Source organism: Anser anser (assembly GCF_964211835.1).
Source record: "Anser anser genome assembly, chromosome: 7".
NCBI lineage: Eukaryota > Metazoa > Chordata > Aves > Anseriformes > Anatidae > Anser > Anser anser.
Genome location: NC_139727.1, coordinates 8818740 through 8840493, shown reverse-complemented (window position 1 = coordinate 8840493; position 21754 = coordinate 8818740). Strand labels below are relative to the sequence as shown.

Below are 21754 nucleotides of genomic sequence, written 5' to 3'. Positions count from 1 at the left end.
AGGGTTGATACATTGCAGCATTTTATTCAACCTTTTTCAAGTAATAGATATGACATTGCTGACTTTATTCAAAATTGCATGTGCTCAGTTACCCAACAAGGTCATGCTTCCCACAGATATTTTGGCAGTTAGTGAAACATTTGTTATGATTCAGTCAGTTCTAGCCTCAAGGTTTTACTCGCTGGACAGAGAAGCTTGCTCAGTATTTCTATAACACTTTATCACATGTGGCTTTTCATCTCAAAAAAAAAAAAAAAAAGAAAAAAAAGGGACAGAATTCATCTTTTGATCTTAATACATCATTTTTTTCCCCATGGTTGCAAGTTAAGGGAAGTCCTAATGATATATGATGGACCATTAACTACACAAAGTCACCACCAGGGTTCCATTTCAAGCCAAAACTGAAGAGATCAAGTGGATAAACTTATCCCCCAGGTGAAACACTTCAGTAAAAATGACTAGAAGCAGCGTATTCTGCTGCTTAAACATCTGATGACTGTAACTTCCATCTGTGCCTTGCTGAATTCTGGCAGCAGGCAGGATTATTTAGTCTATTATTGTTCAGCCAGCGGGAAGACTTTATTATGGCAGGAAATGTGGGACAGATTTCTCAAATGAAGGCAGCTCTCAGAACAAATTAGTAACTGAAGAAATAGGACTCCACTAGAATGATCTGATGACCTGCTTATCTATAGGCAAGCTAGGCATCAAACAAAAATTGGAGTGACTTGTGATGGAGGATATTTAGATTTTGATTCAGCACATATCACTACCTCTGCAATCAATTGTGGAATATTATTTAATGTACTGAGTAAAATTAAGCTTTTCCTTTTTAATAAATGAGAAAGGTGTTTCTACTGTCATATGATAAGAGTAGAGATGAATTAAACTTCAATTCTTTACTTAAATTAATGAATTAAACCTTACTTATGGTGAAGTTTATTCTAACAAAAGCATTATATGGAATAAAATGTTCATACTTACCTGGTATGCCATGGAACAGCAGCTCTAAATCCTTTTTTTTGAATATGTTAGCTTGTATTTTGTTATTTCAACAGAAATATGCTTTAGACATATTTTAATAGTTGGAGATTGTACAGGGCACTTAAGTATAAGCAAGCAAAAATTTCATCATTTAACCATGTCCTTTAATTACAGGATTAATCTTCAGAGCCTTGTGGAGTACATCTGCAAAGTCTCAGAGAGAATAAAAGGATTACAGAGGATAAAAGCCACACACAACACTAAAGGTACCAGTTGTATAAGTGAGCGGTGATAATCAAAAGATGCACATACACTAAGGCTATATTTATACACATAGATTACACAGCATATGGATGAAGGAACCACTATTCTTCTGTCCCTTTATACCTGCAAAACATATTGAGACAAATGTTTATGCAAGGCTGTTTTCATATTTTAAAATCAGCTCTTTCCTAAAACTGGGTGTTATGTATCACTTACAGTCAATCTCAGAAGGGAAGCTTCAGTGTATGATACGATTGTTCTCAATTACAGTTCTTTATCCAATGGATTCTGAAAGTGGAAACTTCTGGTTTACTGTAGTCTCCCCCCACAATGTTATTAGACTATTAAGTTAAAATATCTTCCTTTTCAGTCACTGTTTTCATGAGCTCTCCTAGATGACCACTACAGAGGTATACTTGCTTCAGCTTCAGAAAAGCTTAAGGTTACATGTGATTAAGAATCAGTCCTCATTCATGCTCATCTTGGCCTCTGGGAATTGCCAGATATGCTCCAGAATAATTTATTTAAATTATCATCATGTGAATTAAAGTTCTGAATGTATCTGAAAATACATTTTTACTAGCAGGTGAAAGATGTCAGTCCCTTCCTGCTTTTTATACCTATCTGATAAAGCTAGTCACCGTTAGTCACCGTGTTTTGTTCCCCAAAATATTTAAGATAAAGATAGTATCCCAGTTGAATAGTGTCAGCTTTCCTCATAATATTAATTTAAATTATTAAAATTATTTAAATTATTAGAACCTCATAATATTAATTTAAAAATTAAAATATTTTTCTTAAAACATTTTCTATGATTTAGACATATAAACCTCCACAGTGCTCTGAAGTCCAAATTTCACTGTTAAATGCACCACACTACGGAAGAAATCTTGGAAAAAAATCAGTGTAGGAAGGTGAATGGATCTGAATAGGAAGGTTAAGCTTCAAGAGAAGCTTGAGAGATACAGCCAGGCTAGGCAGGAGAGAATACTTTGTGTGTAAAACACCACTACCTGCTTGCTTTTTATTAACACTAGTGAAAGGAGAGGTAGCAACATCCTCAGGCATCCTTGAGCACAGCAAAAGGCTGCTGTCTGGAGCCCGAACTCCTTCCACAGCTGTGCTGCAGACTCCAAATGCCCTGAGGAGGACCAGTAACTACCTAGCAAAAAATATTACAAGCGCTGTTTAGCTCTACTGAAATAAACAACTATGTGTTCACTGCATCCCCACATCAGTGTTCCAGTTGCTCAAATGTGAGGAGACACAAACATATCAGAAGGACATTTGCTAAAAACTGAGACCAACCAACCCTCTGGGTAGGGAAACTAATCAAGGAAAATAATTACTTTTATCAATTCCTTGAAACGCAAATCCAACAGATCTGCTCTGCTATGACATTATTGTTATGTAGGATTTCCTGGCTGACAAAATAATCACATCCATTAAAAGATAACCAGTGTCTGACTGAGAATGAAGAATGTGTTGGACTCAGTCTCTCCTTGGAGACCTTTCATGTACTTTTGCTGTTCTACTTCAAATCCTACCTGACGGCATGCAATCTAGCAGAAGCCAAAAAGGTCAAATTACTGCCCTTGTAGGAATTCCCTTAATCATGTCCTAATATTCTGTGTTTGTTTAAACACAAAAATAAGATGTTCAGTTTTTACATGGTTCTTTCTTTTCTACATTCTCCTCTTAGCTTCAGTTTGGAATGAGATGCCTGTTAAGAAGGTGGAGTCTCTGAAGTGGTAACAAAACATTCTCCCTGGTTCTCTGAGTAGCATTTCAAATGCTACTAAGATGTAAGCCTGTCCCCAGTCTCTAGATCTGTCTTCTAGCCAAACTTTTGGAGCAGAAAATAACCTGATAAAAAATTAGCAAGCTCTCATTGCAAATGCACTCTTTTCCCTAATATTTGTTCTCTTATTTTTTCATTGCCAGACAAAATAAAAACCTAAATACATTTCTATGATTATGAGGACTCAAACAAATAACAGCGCTAATCATATGCTAAGTGGCAATTTTGTAAATTCTGAGTATAGTTCAAGTAATACCAATCTAACTGAGAGCATTACATAGCCATAAAAGTAATATGAAGCTAAGTTTTATAATTTAGTTGCCATTTACATACATTACTTCCAATATTAGAAAACAAATTTGTAGCTCAAACTGTCTTCCTCAGATGCATTTAAAGTATATGAGATTAAAGAAGCTGTAGTTTAAATTACTGTAATGCAATTATCACAGATTATTACTTGTACCCCAAAAATAGAATTTGAATTGAATTTGGGATTGGTTTGGAGAGAAATGGTACTGCTGCCAAATTTTAGCCATCTTTCTAGCCACTTAGACAACAAGGTCACCTTCTACTTCTTATTGTCTTATATTTAAGGAAAGCAATAAATTAAACTAGAAAACTGAAGTACTCATAAAACTGAAGGGAAACGTGAATGCTTTTGCATCTAAAACTGCATATACACATTCACAAACAAAACCTACTAAAGAACTATGGATGACTTTATTCTAAACAAAAAATGCTTTTCCTTAACCACTTTTGACTTTTCACCAATAATTTTCCATATGGTTTCAAGGCCAACTAACAAATACAAATATTCTATTAACAATGGAATAACAGTATACTATGCTCTCATCCAAAAGCACTTCACGTTCTTGCTCCTATACACTGTTATCTAAAATTCTACGTAACATTTCTCCTTTCAGTTGTGTTCAGTAAAATAAATGTGTGTACAAACACACAGTAATGTCATGTAGATAGACAAATGTAGAGTGGCTGGAAAAATAAGAGAGGGTCTGGTATCACTTGGAAGGAACCTCATCTACTGCACTAGAATCTGTTAATCAGTTCAGCGAGAACCATAGAGCAACTCTGTAGAGGGAGACATTTCAGAGCCTGGCATCCTCTATCTAATGTGCTCTTGTTCTATTAAACCTTGTCTTTATGTTGCTACTTTATTTTCTAACTTGCATACACAGATGATCGTGGACAGGAGAGATATCAAAATATCAAGAAAAAGCAGGAAATTGGTATTAACTGTAAAGCACAAGGGTATATTACTTCATATCTGAATCCCTCACTATCTTGACAGAAAAATAAATTGTCTTGTATTTTGGAGCCAAGCATGTTTAAAGGATGAGCTCCAGGTCACTGAGAAAAGAGAAAGGGAGAAAATTAAATCTCTAATGCAAGCATAAGTTATTTTATTGACACTCTTGTTTACCAGTAGTGCCTGAAGTTAAGCATGCTGGGACATAAACTGGATAAATGGTTGGTTAAAAAAGGAAAAATTTTGATTTCTACGTATCGAGTAACCTAAACATCACTTGCTGACAATCAAGTTAAAATACCAAAACGTTTTCTAGCATGTTTTTCTTTTACTTGCCAGTATTCTCTACAGTTTCTTCAGATATATGGTCTTGGGGTACTGTCCATGTTTTTCCACTATTTTTCCCTTCTACAGGCTTGTGCAGGCTGCAATGCTCTCCTTGTGTGCTTTTCACATGCTCTTCCTCAGCCTAGTTTAATATTAAACACAGGAATTATGTATCTCTCACTTTTTCCCTTTGAATCAATTAATCTCATAGTAAGCACCTGAGGAAAAAAAGTACAGAAAAACACACGTATAAAATTAATATGAATTTCTGATACGTAATTTACGAGTTTTTTTTTCCCAAAAAGTATCTAATTGCCTCTTGAATTTAAATGTACATTTAAATAACATACAACATAACAACTCCTATTTCAGATAAAAGTTTTAGCAACAAACCTGCCTACTACTGCATTGTGCTTGGACCTGTTGCACTTTTTGTATGCTTCCACAGCCCGCGGTGGCAGTAGTCTGAAATAGCTTCTAAAGGCTGGGCGCCTGCTAAGGTGCTGGAAGAACAGATTAACATAGGTGTGATCAAAACAGATCGATGCTGTTGTGGCACTCTGCAGACACCCACTTGGGAAGTAGGAGATGAGAAGGGAAGCAATGCTGATCTGCGGGCTGGAGCTGTGGCATCCCTTGAGTGTGGCTGGCCAGTGAGTAAGCTCTTCAGATACGGGCAAAGTACTGCATTTAAGCGTTGCAAAGCACTGTTTTGGTTTGCTTCATAACTCCTGCGGCTGTTATCAACCACCACCAGGGAAAACTGGCTGGGAAGGAAGATAAAAACCAACATTAAGGGAGAATAAGGGAGTTTACTAAGGGAGAATAAGCTGCACCGAAAGCAAACGTTCCCATTTCTGTGGCACAGGCAAAACTGGCAGCTCACAGCCTTGCAGCTCAGGCAGCCCAGCAGCCGGGAGCCACGCTGCAGGCAGGTGGGGGAGCGCCAGACCCAGTGCCACAGCCCCAGGCCGCTGCCATTTGTCAGCAGGAGCTGTGGTCAGGCCCGCAGGTGCCTTGCCACTGTGCCAACTTCTTGCCGAGTGGCGGTGCTATGTTAAGGCCCCACGTGGGGAGCCACAGTGTACGAGAAGCCCCAGCGTTTCCCTCTGGCCTGGGCCAGTAGCAGCTGCACTGAATGCGCTTCCCTGCCTGGTCACAGGCCGATTCCCTGCAGGCGATGCACAGCCTGTCGTCCCCGCTGGCGCCTTAGGCACAGCCAGGCCTCAGTGATGGGGTTGGAAGGAACTGGGGATCCTCCCTCAGCTTGCTAACGTGCCGATTTCTGGGCCCCAAACCACACAGAGCTTTCCCGTCTCACCTGTAGGAACGGAAGTCACAGAACACCTATAGCAATGTCCTGCCTACACCGCTGTTTCCTCGCATGCAGTTATGCTGCTGGCGCAAAGATTTTATTCCAGAGCCAGGTGTGGCTGTTTTGCATCAGAGTCAGGACACATTGCTGGGGACAGGGCAAAGCTTTTCTTCCCCACATGTATCTCCCTCCTTTGATGCTACCGAGCACATCAGTCTCTAGCCCCACTGTTCCTGTGAAAAGTCCTTTTGGTACATTTCAGTTGGAGTTTCTGACAGAACATTATGGTCTCTCTGGAGGAGTGTCTTACATCTGAATCACTAAGCTGAACATGATACACATTCAGCTACCCCATTTCTTCTTAAGATCCAAATGTAACTAGATTCCACGCAAGCCCATTGCTCGTGTGTGCTGTAAATCACCAACCTCAGCAAAGCTGAGTCATAAAACTGTAACTTAAGAGGAAGAAACATTCCTTATGGCAACAAAATGCTATCGCATCTGATGACTCCTACCCTTTCCTTCTCTTATGCTGTCTTTATTCTGTCATGTTCAGTAGATAATTAATTAGAAGATAGGAATTAATGTCTTTCCTCTCTAAGCAGTACTTTTGTATGAATTTTAATCATAATGTAGCACGGAGCTCCATATCCCATCTCACATGCAGCTGAACGCTATGTTGTTACACCTAAGGCCTAATCCCTTTTCTGTGTAAGTACAGATAGATGTTTTTAACCTATTTGCATTCGTCATAATTGTGGTTTGAGTCCGGAGAAAACTGATTACACTGCCTGCTTTGTTTGGGCAATTCCAGGAAATTAATATGTGCTAAGCTGTTTCTCTAGATACTGCAGACTTGTGTTAGCTGCTACAGTTACTGAGCAAATATAAAATATGCTCCCTGGCGATGCAAAGACACCTATGGCCTTCACCACTGCCTGCTTCTACTTTGATATCCAAAGCCGGATGAGGACACATCGTGATCTTAGGTTGCAAACAGCCATCTAACTCAGTGCTACTTACTGCAGCCGATGCAAACCCATTCATAGATGTGGAACCAATCCCAGCTTGGCTGCACCTGATCATTAATCTCGACACAGCATGAGGGAAACTGTCTGCCCTACCCAAATAAACTAATGACAATGCCATGTATCACCTGGCTATTGCCCCCTATCCGTGTAGCACGGTGCTCTCCAAAGAGATCTACATATTTTATTACAAAGATATTTAACAAAAACAAATTGAGAGAAAATACAAAACTGTCTATATGACAGGGAGTCTAGTTAATGCACCTCTCTGATCATATATATGAAAGAATTTTCACTTAAATCATCTTGTATTTCCTTTAAAACAGTACTTCAACGATTCTTTCTTGGCCCTTCTGCGCATTGCAAATAATTTCCAAGGTAATTCTTTTTCCATGCAAGTATTAGTAATACAGCTAATGAAGCCAGTTTCCCAACATGATGCTTGGCATATGTAGGGGAACTTCTCATCTGGAGATGATGTACAGAACATTGCAGCCTCTGGCAGGCTGTCTGTAGGGTGCAGGCACACAGCTACAACTGTGACATCAGGGCCAGACAAAAGAACGTCGTCATTGTCAGGCTCTGGGTTCTTCTGACTCACCACAATCACTGGTGGCCCAGAAAGAGTAGGGGATGTCCAGATAAAAAACAAAGGAAGCCCAGCAGCTGAAAGCAGGGATAAGAAATCCAGAAATATAACTGCAATATATAGAAATATATCCTTCTGAACCACTTACACTGGGCATGCTGCCTAGGTCACATCTACTACAATATCTTACGGTAGTTGCAGCTTTTCGAGTAGACATTTTTCAAATAGCTGCAGCAGTGCTAGCTGTCTGCATCATTCTTATTTTCGTTGTTCTCCTTTGAAATAGTTCATCATGGCTTTAACATCTTGCCTGCTAATGCAGAAGAATTGCGGACTACTAGGAAAAGAGAGAGTATGCATGCACCAGACCTGCAGGAATTTCCCCATCCACAGTCATTAGGAAAAAGAACAGATATGAGTCTTTCTCAATAATTTCATTAATCACATTTCAAGCTTTTATTTACATTGGAAATTGATATAAAATGTACCTCATTTATTCTTATGTAGTTTTGTGCATTTGTATTGCCACAAGCATTTTCTTCTACCCTTGTAATGAAATCTTTAGTTATGGGTTTTTTTTTTGTTTGTTTTGTTTTTTTTTGGGCGGTGGGGGAGGTTGTGGCCATGTAAAAATGAGACATGAGTGAAACTGTAAGTTCCAGAAGCCTGATTTTGCTCCTGTTTTCCTGATTTGTACAAACTGCCAGGCTTTCACAACAGATAAAAATTCCTTGTTTTTCAATTCTGCTCTGTCAGACACTCACATCCATGATACTGATCTCAGTGCCACAAGAGAAGACTCTAACTAGATTACTGACATAATGGAAGTACTGTAATACCTACAAAGTAGTAAATAAAAACAGAATCTGGCCTGCAGCTCATACCTTAACATGCATAAAATTTTTATTTCATTTCAATTCCATACTTTTTTTCTTCTTCCCCAGCACTTTCAAAAATTTATTTTGGAATTGAAACCTTCCAGGCTGGAATGAGTGTTTTTTTAAGTGAGAAAAATCCATTTGGCTGCCTTCCAGTTAGATAAAGCTAAAAGATGATTTTTACTGACTTAAAAAAAAAAAATGCACATGCTTTTACTTCCACAGACATCATCCAAATTACTTTAATTCATGAAATTTAACAACCAAATATTTTTTGCATTCGAAGTTCAATCATCATGACACAATTGAAAAAATGTTTGCATGTGAAAAATTGTTTGTTTACATGTCTTTTAAGATAAGAAAAGATTCCAAATTTAGAAAAAAACATGTATTCTATCAATAATTCAAGAAATACTGTGTCAGGTTTTTTTGGTTTTTTTTTTTTGTGATCCCTCTCCCCCATCCCGTTTTTTTTGGATAGAAACACATGCAGATGGGGAAGAATTTATTTCATTTTTTTTTCCAAGATGTCTTTTGAAGGATCATGTCTTGTACCAAGTGCTTTTTATCCATTGTATTGGGAGTAAGATCAGATCTAAATTGTATTCTGCTTCCATGATGACTGATGTGTATAAATATTCATGAGTTAACACCTGCAGTTGGCTATTTTCTAAAAGCTGTGCAACTGTTATTGCAGTTGTAGCTGTGGACTGTAACATCTCATTTGAATTCATGAGACTTGTTATACATTTTAAAATATATATGAAGTGATATTAAAGTCTAATGAAGAACAAGAATCCCATCTGCTACCTGCAACCTAGTAATACCTGCATAACATAACAGAGGGAAACAGTAATGTAAGCAGTGAAGATGGAAACTTGTTTGTTTATTAAAACTTCAAATTTGTTTTGATTATTCGTTCTAATCTCTGTTGGTAAAAATTATGTTCCAAAGTGGCATCTTTCCAGATCTCTGTAGAGATCTTTGAGTTTTAGCCCACTAAAAGTTTGGCAGAGAATCTAGCTGCCAAATTTTTCATAAAGAAGAAAACGACTTAAATTCTGTAACAACAGCCTATTTGATATTCATCTTTGCTCACACATGAGACTCTCTTGAAGATGTATGCATACTTGTTTCTACAGACTACAAGACAAATTAATTTAAGGCTTTCAACTGAGCTTTGTGTCAAGAGAATTGCAGAGACAAAAATGTTATTACTTTAAAAGTTACACTACCTGGAAAGATGTAAGATGTTCTTCTTCTTAATACAAAACAACATAGTTTTTTCTCATTTGCCAATACCTTTCTGAAGTGATTTTCCCCAAGTTTCCATCACTAGTTATTTTTGAGCTCAGACAGGAGAGATTGAAAAGTGACTTCCAGGAGGCTGTGAAGATTCAGAGTTCAGAATATGATGACATTCTTGGTAGGATCCTGGTATCCGCTGCCTAGGGATAATAAGCACCATAACATACCTTTAAAACACTTTTCTTTTTTTGCTCTTTACAATTAGATTTATGGTGAAGGGAGGAGCAGGCGTGTTTTCCACTGACATCAGCAAGGCTGACATTTCATGCCCTGCCTGGTCCTGGTCACTGGCATCATTTACTGTAGTATGTAAACATCTCATAGCTTGAAAAAACTAACCAACCCATTCCCAGAATATTTTTAGTATAATGAGATGTCACTATATCTAGTTTACCAAGAACACAAGTATTTAAAGAGTTTCCAAGAAGCCTGGAGAGTAACTGAAGAAGTTTGGCTGTGGGTTGAGATTAAGTCCCAGGAAAGCGCTCAACCTCTGTGGTTTTGTATAGGTAGCTAATATAAGTGTGCCATACTTACCTAACCAGGATATTTGTATTTGCTGTAGTATAAATTGATGGCATTATCCAGTGGCCTGAACCTCATGTTCAAGACTGTATTTGTAATGCAATGCCAGTGTTATACCTATACATCTTTATGAACAGGACCGGTGATCACACTAGACTTGCAGGAGCAGCAAAACTCTAGTTGCAAGAGGGATATGACAGCACTCTGCAGTGCCTCATGATCCCCAAAGGGATCATAAACCCAGCACAGATTTGGAGTTCTTGTACACTAACAAAGCTGTTTAAGCTATTTAAACTCAAGTCCGTTCCAGCAGTCTTGGTCACCATTTCTGATTATTTTCTTAAACTTCAAACTATGCTAGAATAAGGCTAACTGCCCATTTATTAGTAATTTGTGCAGCCTGTAGTAATTCTGATCCTATAACACTGAAAAGTCAGAAACTGAGAAAACACTGAGAGAATACCTTTTAAATATATGTATATATATATGTATCGGTCGAACAGGGTAACAGAAAAGGGCATATTTTTCAGTTAAACTCCAGTTTCTCAGATGATAGATGACAACCAGCATTTTAACCTAAGAGCTTCTCAAGCCTGAAATGTCATTTTCCTTCTCAGCTGTCCTTGCCCACATGCTTTCATGTGAAAATGGAAGAATCTGTCATACATCAGAAAAGTAGTTGCTTGCTAGTTGTATTCATAGTCACTAAAGGCAAGAATATTTAAAAAGCTTATAAGAAAGATTATTTTATAGGAACTCATTTATGCAAACTTTTGTGCTGTTCACATAAAACCTACGCACATTCACAAACATTCATTATCACCTATTAGATAAACATTAAAAATAAACACAATCTAGTAAGAATATTACAGGGCAGAAGTCTCAGACATCACCAACAGAACAATGACACAGAGCCCTAATGCTTTTAGGTAATATTCAATTGTGTCTTAGAAAAGTCAGATTTGGCTGAAATTGGATTTTACGTGTTAACTGCTTAAATCACTTTTGAAAAAAAACCATACCATCCTAGAGTACTAAAAACTGACAGAATCCCATCTCATTTGTGGTCTTATTTTTTTTTAAATACCCTATCAGTATACAAATTGCACTCAGAGTACCGCCAATCACTTCATTTTGATGCATGATTCAGGACTTTGCATATAATTACAGCTTTGGTTTTCTGTGGTTCCTAAGCAGACTTCTAAAGGAAACTGGGAAAAAAAAAAAAAAAAGAACATACAAGAAATTGCAGGCTATGTTTTTTAAAATCCTACAGGCATCTAAGGAAAAACTTTGCAGAACAATCTCTTAATAGCATTTAGTTATCAGAAGGCAGACAGACAGAAAGCCATTGGAAAAAGTATCTTGATCTTGAAATGATCATATAATAATTTCAGCATCAAAGGGAGTAAATTCTGACTTCAACACATGAAAACACATAAACACATTGCATAAAATATTTTACTGTATAATATCAAGGTGCCAATCTAAAGAGTATTGAACAATCAGTGGCATTTTCTTTGTGTGTATCTAACCCCAAATTCATCTGAAATTTAGTATCAGGTGTCTGGGGAAGAATGAGCTCACTAAGGGACTATGACTAGGCCTGTGCAGATTCATCACCACATTCTCTGTCAAAGAGAATGAAAACACAGGACTCAAGCCTGGTCCTCAATGATCACAATTTCCTTATAGGTAGGGTCAAGCATTTTCTGTGTTTCTTAAACTAAAAGAACAAAATGCAAACAGGAGGAGAAGAACTTCAAAGATTTCTTCTTTCTTCATTCTGAAGAAAAGCTGTAGGGGGAGGAAAGGATACAAGAGCAAAAAGCCAGAGAAGTATGGAAAGGATGGGGTAATGAGGAGTTAGCATGGACAGACATAAACAACATTCACTGCGTAGACTTCTGGAAGAAAAAGGATTTTTTTAATATTTAATTTTTAAGTGTAGCTTAAAACCAAAATATGCTAATGATCTATACTAAAGATCTTCTATTTTCCATAGATACACCAAGCTTCTTTACTAGAGACATTTCTAAACTGTTTATATTGGCCCCTTGTGACAGTCTCCAACATGCACAATAATTACAGCATTTCTGTCTCCATATCACTGAAAATATGCAATCATCTACATCATTTCCCTTGAAAGATGCATTTAAATGCTCCAGTGGTGCCACACACAGCTTTCTACACTGCCTTTCACCCAGCAGCTGCAGCACAGGAAGAACAGGTCTCTCCAGAAGGAGGAAGAGGAGGCAGCAGCAATGCTGACTTGTTAAAATCCCTGTCACTAGCACAGAAGAAAAATTTCTGCTCTGTTAATAGAAATCTGAGTGCTTTACAAATGGCACAACAGATGCAGTGCACCAATGGAAATGATGTAGACAGTGATGCTGCAAAAGCTCTTCAGGCAGAAACACAGTTGTCATGGGCTGAACAAGTCTCGCACACACGTTGCCACAGGAATAATTTTAGGAACAATTGGTGGGGCCCTAAGGTAACCCCCCTGCTCTTTCTGAAGAATTCCTTGGGGTTTTAATTTCCAGATGGAGAAACCATAGAGCTGAGTTCATCATGTCATCTACAGGATGACATCTCCCACGATGCAATACCCCCTGTCACTGAAATACAGTGCCAAGCATTGGGTATGAGCCTAGTACATGAGGTAGAAATGGAAACCACAGCCTTCTGCTGCAGAGATGCAGGCCAATAGTTGAGTCATCTCAGGAGCTTCATCTAAATCCTTATACACTGTTTTTTACATTAGAAAATTGATGAACTGATACAAATGTGTGCTGCCAGGACTCTGCCATTCAGGTGGAAGGAAGGGAGTAAAGAGAACAAACACTGAAGTGTTCAGGCAGAGTTTTCTGATGAACAGTATGCTCCTCATGCATTCCTGGCAGCATACAAGACTGTATCGTAATTAAAACTATGCAAAAAATAATTCAAGATTAAAAATGCAGGGAAACAAACAAACAAAAATCAATGCTACCTGAAAGGCAGATCAAAACCTTGCCTTGACAAACAGGTTGGCAAAGGGACAGCTGGCCGAGAATTCATTTACAATTAATCTGTACTAGACATACTGTTTAGCTGCATTATCTGATTCTACCTCATCTTCTGACTCAAGGCCTCATTTGTTATGTCCTGTCTTTTAGTCTCGAAATACAATGGCAAAGTGATTGCTTGTGATTTTACGCTTTTCTGTGCCCAGCACAATGAGACTGCTCAACTGCTCCAAAGAGCTATGATGAGAAAAGAAAGTCCAAAGCCTCCAAGGAAAGCACTATAAAACATCTTATGCTAGAGCATCACTTTTTCAATATTATATATTTTAAATTGCCTTAGATTTTCTTGAAGTAAAAAAAATTAGACACATTGAGACAAGAAATTATCAGATGCATTTCATCCAGTTAAAATATTCAAGAGCCATTTGGAACTGTACTAGTCCACTGTCATTCAAAATGCTAAATGCTTCATCAAATACTACCAGATAGGAGGATTTCAGTAGCAATTTGTGACTATGAAGGTGAAGTAGTTGCACAGTGGGCTTCTATAACAGCATATAATCTTCTTAACTCTAAAAGAGGAACCTCAGTTTGACACTTACTTGGCTTCCCGCAGACAGCCTGTGTGTCTGGGATGCATTATGCCTTTCAGACTCATTAGAAACTCTATTAGGGCTCACTATAAATAAAGTGGAGCCTTCTCACTGCAACAAGTTTCAAAAAGAAAAGAGAACATTTACAGAAGAAGAAATTAACTTGGACAGTTCTCTCTTTTGCTTTTTCTTCATTCACTTTTAGGCAATTATACATGTATGAAAATACCTAAACCCCTTGAATCCAGGTTCTTCTGTTGCTTAATTCAGGTGTGAAGTCATAATTCTGTGCTTGCAACATCATGAGCTCTCTGGAAATAACTGCCATTTTACAAAATCAGCAGTTTAGAATTGTTCTGCAGAACAAACGAAGAAGAAAAAGGATCCAACCCTATGTGACACTATATGCCTAGTGCAAGAGTGAAAGTCCAGTTATTATTCCATAACTATAAAGTGTTTGGGTTTATTGTAGTAAAATTACAAGAACCAAAGGATCAATACTGAGAAAGATCGTTCTGTCTAAGAGGAAAAAATAGCTTCCAAACAAACATAAGATGACGATTCTATCAAGCTTCATTTATTTATACACACACACACACATAGAGGAACACACAGCCCTTCTTTCCTATAAAATGTCTCCCAAATCATATCTCAGCATTATTTTCATTTTAGAAGGAAATACTCATTAAACTCTGTCTGGGGACAAGAATATAAAGAACTGCTATAGACTTTTATATTGAATGGAGCTGCAATTTCAAATGAGAGGAAATTCCTTTCAGGCTCTGCCTAAGAAGTGGCCTTAGCACTTCTAAGACCACGTGGCAAGCCAAATAAAATAAAAATTGTCTGGTAAAATTAGAATGATATTGATAGACTATATGTTGTAATTTCCCAATATAATTGCATTTATGTAGGAGGGGGTCTCTTGACTAAGAGCTACATGTCAGGTTTGCTCCTTCCTCATCGCTTGCCAGGATATTAGAGGGACAGAAATAATGACTGAAGATTCACAAAGACTGGGCTTACAGCAAGGATGATCAGCCTCAGCTCAGGAAACCGCTCAGTCTTCTGAGACTGGAGCTGTGAAGCCACCCCTGACTGGGCATGGCTGGTGGGCAAACTCTCCCCTAACATCAGTCTGGGTTTCCTTCCTCAGTAACTCTGAGGCCACTTGATATTATATTATCACACGTGGATAGTAACAGAGGAAACACTTGCTTCCTGCAATGGCTAGATGATACCACTTAGAGAATGCTTTATGCCAAAAATAGATAAAACATTAAAATAAAATCCTTTCTGCTGTCAAACATTTTGGCACTGCAATATAGAACATACAGCCAGTGTTGAACAGGAATTGGGGTTGCAACAAAGCAAGGAAGTCTTTAATGAGACTTCCTTTTGGGAAAAAGTTTTGCGTGTGCTTAGACAGCTAATGACAAATTACTAAAATTTTTATTTAAGAAGAATCTCACTGAAACACTTTCCCCTTTGGCGTACTCTTTTCAGCAGGCTCAAGAGATGCCAGACAAACATATCTCCAGACCTTTAACTGTACATAGAGTCTAGCTAACATAAAGATAACTGGGAGTTAAAACATGCAGTTAATGTCTCAGATAGTGGGAAGCTTTCAGGACAGGAAGATTAGCATCTGACAGCACAAAGAGTTATGATGACAAGACACTGCAATAAAATACTGTTAGAATAGCAACTAACCTTCTGCAAAAGTGATAAGACATGAATAATAAAATTAAACAGATGAAGGAAACTAACACAAAAGGAAAGATGAAATGATTTTGAATCCCTGCTTATACTGCAACATTATTTCTTCAGAAGCTTTATGTCAATAGCAGACCTCAACTGTTTAAAATAAATGACTGCAGTGGTATGGAAGACAATGAGAAGAGGATAATTAACCTGCTGACAATACAATGATAAATTAAAAACAAAACAAAACAAAACACATTCAGCTCATTTAAAACCTGTAAGTTTGAGGGCAGTCTCAGGAGCATGTTGGAAGATGTTACAGTCAGAGTCCTATATGAGTGATAGAAGATATCATAAATATATATATATAAATATGATGTCTTCTACCACAAAGAGGTAAGGATCACACTTGTCAAGCAAACAGCATGTTGAACCCTCAGAGAAAAGGAAAATGAAGCCACTGTTCACAGAGAACACTAAAAATTGATACACAAACCTGCAGTCCATCCACATCTGCAAATGCTTCTACCGTCCTTCCAAGAGATACATATGGGGATATAATCCTGGTCAGCATTTTCTGTAATAAACTGTAATGAAAAATAAGAATAAGTTTATTCTTTGATTTCAAAAGCTCTAGCATCTGATGAATGAAATCCAATTTCATTAAAGTCAAAAGCAAACCTCTACTTGTTTCAAAGAGCAAAATTTCACTGAGTGATATCGTAAAATACAAAAAATGCAACAGGAACATTCCTTACTGTTTAATTATTTTTAGTCCTAATCAATTACCATAAATTTGCACAAAAAACAATACTCATTCTAGCCCGTAGAAGTTTTGGTGTCTTCACTGAATTCACTGGGACAGTGAACTTGAAGATTTATTTACAACTGCGGATATCCAATCTAATCTTAATTAAAAGTGGTTAAAAATAATAATAGAAATAAATATACGTCCCAAGTATATTCTGCCAGATGAAGAGAAACAAACTGTGTAATGAAAATCAGAATTAAAATAAAATCCTGTTTGCTCAGGTTTTATTGTAATGCACCTGCACGCTTGGTGATTTTTCATAGTTCCCCTCTTCTACTACTAATATTGCATTTTCGTGTCTGGAAAGCAAATTACCTCTTTTTGGGAGGAGCTCGTGTTCTTTGCTGATGATATCTAAGATCATGCTCGGCAACACACAGAAGCTGTGAGATTTCATTGAGATGATCAACATCTCCGACTTCCAGTGGAACAGCACGTATAATCTTCTAACTGAAAATCTGGTAAAAGGCAAAAATACTTGCCCCTGCAAGGGCAAGTTTCCAGGTCTTTTTCTTTGTTGCCATTGTTTTTTTCCTATGAAAAAATGAAACTACAGAAATGTTAATTTCACTTTAAAAGCCGTTACTAAAATTTTCACTTTAAATATGAAAATAATTAGTAAGAGATAAATGCACTTATTGTGGTTAATATATAACCCAGCCAGATTCTACTTCTAAAAGTTCAGCTTGAACCCCAGCTCTACTGGGATCAGGAAACAAAATGGGCTCAAAGTGAAGCAAAGAGCATTCAGACTAAAAAGACATAGAGAGATTGAAGAGTGAGATGAAAGGAGGAGGGAGGAATGGCATTTTGTTAAGAAAAACAAAACACAATATACTTACCAGCCTGAACTGTGCTACACCTGATGCAAAGTCTCCTTTGCTGTATATAGGTTTTGCTGTGAGCCCAGTAAAAATACGGAGTGGGTTGAAATAGCTACTGTTTTAGGATTCATCCTCCCCAATGTACTGCTGGGAAAACTTGGCGAGTGTCTCAGAAATGTCTTTAAGAATTCTGGAAACCACAATACAAGCAGCAAGTATTCCTTCCTTCCCTTCATAAAATGCTGAAATCTGAAGCTGAAATGGTCAGTTCAAATCCCTGATATTGACACCCATTATCTCACTACTTTTGACAAGATAAAATTGAAGAAACCAAAAGAAGTTAGCTGAGACTCAAGGATGCTTAGTTTCAGAATTTCAGTAAATTATTTTGTTTATTCTTTATTTTGAAAGTGGACTGGCCTTCCTGAGTGTCTGGACATGGACAGGAACACTTCACAAAAGAGCAAAAAGAGCAGGACACATATAAAAATAAAAACATAAAAAAACAAACAACAAAAAAAACCTATACCAACCAACCAAATAATAAAAAAAAAAAAAACAAAACACAAACTTAAAATTTAAGCTTACAGTTTATTTTCAAAAAAGTTCTCTGTGATCACTTTTGCACATAAACAGAGTTGCTCTTGTATTCATAGAACTTCTTAAAGTCCACAGATAGGTCCTCAGTATGATTCTATAAGTTATGAGATTCTATAAAATTCTAAGATTCTGTAAGATACGATTCCATAAGTTACACTGAAATTGTGTGGATTTTAAACTACAAATCACTATAGATTCAAAAGTTCTTATTCGAAGTGGGCATCATCCACTTTTCTTCCAATTAATCATCTGTTTTCTCTAACAGCTGTTTTTCTTGCTGTTTCGTCTACTGTTCTGTGAATATATGCTTATTCATACTCAGTGTACTTAAAGTTACTTACACTACATTCTGCAGAGACAGATCAAATAACTTAACTTCAAAGACCTTTCAGTCATCTCGGTCCGTAATGGGGAGTGATCTCACATGACCCAGATGACAGTGACATGAAATAAGAGCAATGTCCAGAGACTGTGAATGGTGTGATATCAGATATTTTTCATATAAATCACAACGAAACACAACAACAAAAAACTCAAGAGTATATGGAAGGAAAAGAATAAATGATTCACAGGGAGGAACTTCACACGTGCATGATCATGCTGTGGACAAGCCTACTTCCAGTGACATTAACGGAAATCTTGTTCTTGGCTTTACCTTAATCCACACAGTACGTTCATCTTTCTGCTCAGCCTAACGCTAGATGTGAAGCCAAGCTATACCAATCATCTCACACAACAGATGCCGAGATCAGATTGTCAACAGTATACCAAGACTCAGATCATGAATACTGTCACCTTAGTGTGGTCCTGGATTTACATATCTTAAGCATTCACCCAGATTCACACACAAGCATCCCAGCTTGGCATAACTTCGAGTCTGAGTTCATGAAGATTCAGTATTTGGACAGGAGGCAGCAAAGAGCAGTTTCTGAAATTGTGCTTTGGCCGTTGCAGCCTGTGCTAGCGTGCTGGGCCTGCTCAGGGCAGGCTTAGCAGGGATTTGGGTGCCACTGTAATGGGATGAAAGCACCGTGCAGCTGCATCTGTGGAAGGAGAGGAGGGAGCGTGCCCTTTCTGCCTCAGCCCTCTCACTGCACCTCGCTGTGGCCTCTTTGACAGGCATAGCACGTGCTAATTCATCAAAGGAGGCTTCACACTTCCCACATTTCAGGCAGGACATGGCTGGGTGAGGAGCACAGCTTACCACGTTGTCATTTGGATGTGCCTATTGTCAATGCATTTCCCTTACTGAACAACTGCCTGCTCTCTGCTGGGGCATTTCACACTCTTACCTTAACAGCTTTGGTCTGCTTTCACGTGCTGTTCCCCAGACAGGTATCAGATGAAGAGCGACTAGCTGTTGGCATCTCACATCTCAAGACATCCCATGGACAGACTTTCCACGTTTTAGTTCTGTCAAGCTTGCTAAGCCTCACAGCCAGGCTAAAAATAGAAGGGAAAATTCTCTTGATTTCAGGTATAACGTGGTTTGCCGCATAAGATCAACTATTCTCTCCTTTCCTAAGCAACCCTGCACATGCACAGCGGGTGTTTAGTCATTCTCGATGGAAAGGCACTCTGCACAGCCTGTCTAAAGTAACTGGGCTGCGGGGCAGAGGAGCTGCTGCAGGTGGACCTCAGCCTGGGGCCGTACAGACGGCCAAGCCTGGGCAGAAGCAGCTGCTAGTTGTCATCAGGATGTGACCCTCTCTTTGCTTGCCTCAGTCTCTCAGTCCCTGATGGCAGCATAAATGATGACAGAAGTGAGCAGAAAGCTTTTTATCCATTGATATATAATACTGCACCTACCAGTCCCTGTACATTGCTTAGGAGTGAACAAGAAAATGAAAAAAAAGAAAAAAGTCTAATGGTCTACAAATAATGTTCCACATGAACGATTTACTTTTCTTTTCCCCTCTCCAGAAAATAATAGTGAGCATTTCAGAAATGTTTTCAATTGCTGTGTTTCCTGTATAACACACGTATCTGAAAGGGGATGAATTGCAATAATATAATAAACAGTTCATAGGAATACACATATTACAGTTTTGCAGCTCCCTTGTGAATTGAATGGATTCCTGTAAGATTTTGTTTAAAAACAAGTAGCATGATTACAGTGGAAAATAATACAAGCCCTAGATAATTATAACATATGTCTGAAATATTAACGCTACACCAAAATCTTCCCTTCCCCAACTACTTTTCCTTAGTGAGCAGGTGTGGATCGGGTGTGGATTAGGTAGATTACCTGGCTTAAACCGAGGTTCTACTTCGAGCTGTTGTCAGCAAGAAAAGCAGAAAATGCCCAGGACAACAGAATTGCTGGGACTATAGTGCCTGCTCGATGGAGTGGCCCATTAGTGCTGAAACATTACCCACTTCTGATGGCAATCAGGCTGTACCTGATAATTACTCATACAGACGGCTTTCATGTTGGCTTTTGCTACTCGATTTAATTAGATATACATAGCACTTATGAAAAGATTGTTAGAGGAAAACAGGAAAGGAGCTGATAAAACAAACAGAGTTTGTAAATATTTTTTTAGTTATAACTCACATTGGCATCACAATTTTTGTATGTGCATGTGAGATAGGCATCCAAGGTGGCAAAAAAGGAGACAAAAAGGAAAAACAAAAAATAGTTAAAAGCACTAAAAAGGAGAAAAAAAAAGAAAGAAGCAACAGGATAGAAAAAGAATAGCTTTAATTTCATTGTATTATGCCATTTATGTCCTTTTTCTTCTCCTCACTTGTAACCTTTTAGAGGGAATCATTCATAGCTGTACAGATCTTTGGTAAATACTTCCATCTTTGTATCACAGAGAACCCATACGACACAGTCTCCCTGCCTCATTTTCACACATTCCCGGAATCACCAGATGAAAAGCACAAAACTTTAAAAAAAAAAAATTAAATAGTGTGATTCCCACCACGGTAAGAAAGTATCACAGGACCTCTAACATTACAGTTGTTACAGCTGCAAGTTACTGCTGTCTGATTACATATTCAATAGAAAACAACAATAAAAAGCAGTTTTATGTGGCTTAGGTGCAGTTTCCGTTTTATATTTAGGCATGAAGGCTTTTCAGCTGTTTCTCATCAACTCAGAAATAGTATGTCCTAAAGACTGACAGTTTTCAGTGGAATATAATGCACACCAAGATTATTTACATTTCCAAAGCACCATAATACCGTGCTGAAAATAAAGCCAGGCAGAAGTAATAATGTTAAATACAGCTTACTACAAAGATAGGAAATAATTTTCAGTTTTATTAGTAATACCTCTGAGGATTTGTACCAGAAAATTACTGGTAGGAAAGGACAAAACTGCTGATATATCGCAGCACCAGATTTGTGTTAGTTCATGAAATATGTTTGGTAACCATGGGTACTAAACAATTTCATGAGGACTTCAGATAATCTAGGAACTATAAATAGATTTGGAAACAAAATAGGAGCTTAACTGTAGTATACATGGGAAGCACAATGTTATTCATAACAGAATTCATTTCTTTGTGCTCCAACAGGCATTTTAAGGTATTTATGACAATGCCACCATCTCTTTTCTTGTCTTTCTTCTTTTCTAGCCTTCCCTCCCCATCTCCCGTGACTCAATCAAGCTGAACTTGGGTGATAATGAACAGGGTAGTAATCATAAGCTCTCACTCAATTACATTTAATTTTTAGAGAAAAGAATGCAGAACAATGCATACTAGCCAACACAGAGAAAAATTAACCAAGTGAAAGATGTGAGGAATATTAGTCAAAACTTGATGAAAACTACTACTCAGGCACAATTATAAATATTCCTTCAATGTTATCTTTTTTAAACCTCTTTGCACACTTGCCTTCAATAAAAAAAATAAAAAAAGAAAAAAGAAAAAAAAAAGGCAGAAGAACTGAATATATTCTGGAGAGAAACGCA

General features: G+C 37.8%; 1 protein-coding gene across 5 annotated transcripts in view; it reads left to right on the top strand.

The window, feature by feature from the left end:
• Positions 1–21754, top strand: part of LOC310902395 (uncharacterized protein) — a 115854-nt gene that overhangs the window by 67396 nt on the left and 26704 nt on the right. The window contains exon 5 of one of the 5 annotated variants that reach the window (XR_014586691.1): positions 7862–10812. The exons of the other annotated variants lie outside the window; for them this stretch is intronic. The gene's annotated coding sequence lies outside the window, so the exon portion shown is untranslated. Of the gene's footprint in view, positions 1–7861; positions 10813–21754 lie in introns of those variants that run through there. 5 annotated transcript variants of the gene reach the window in all.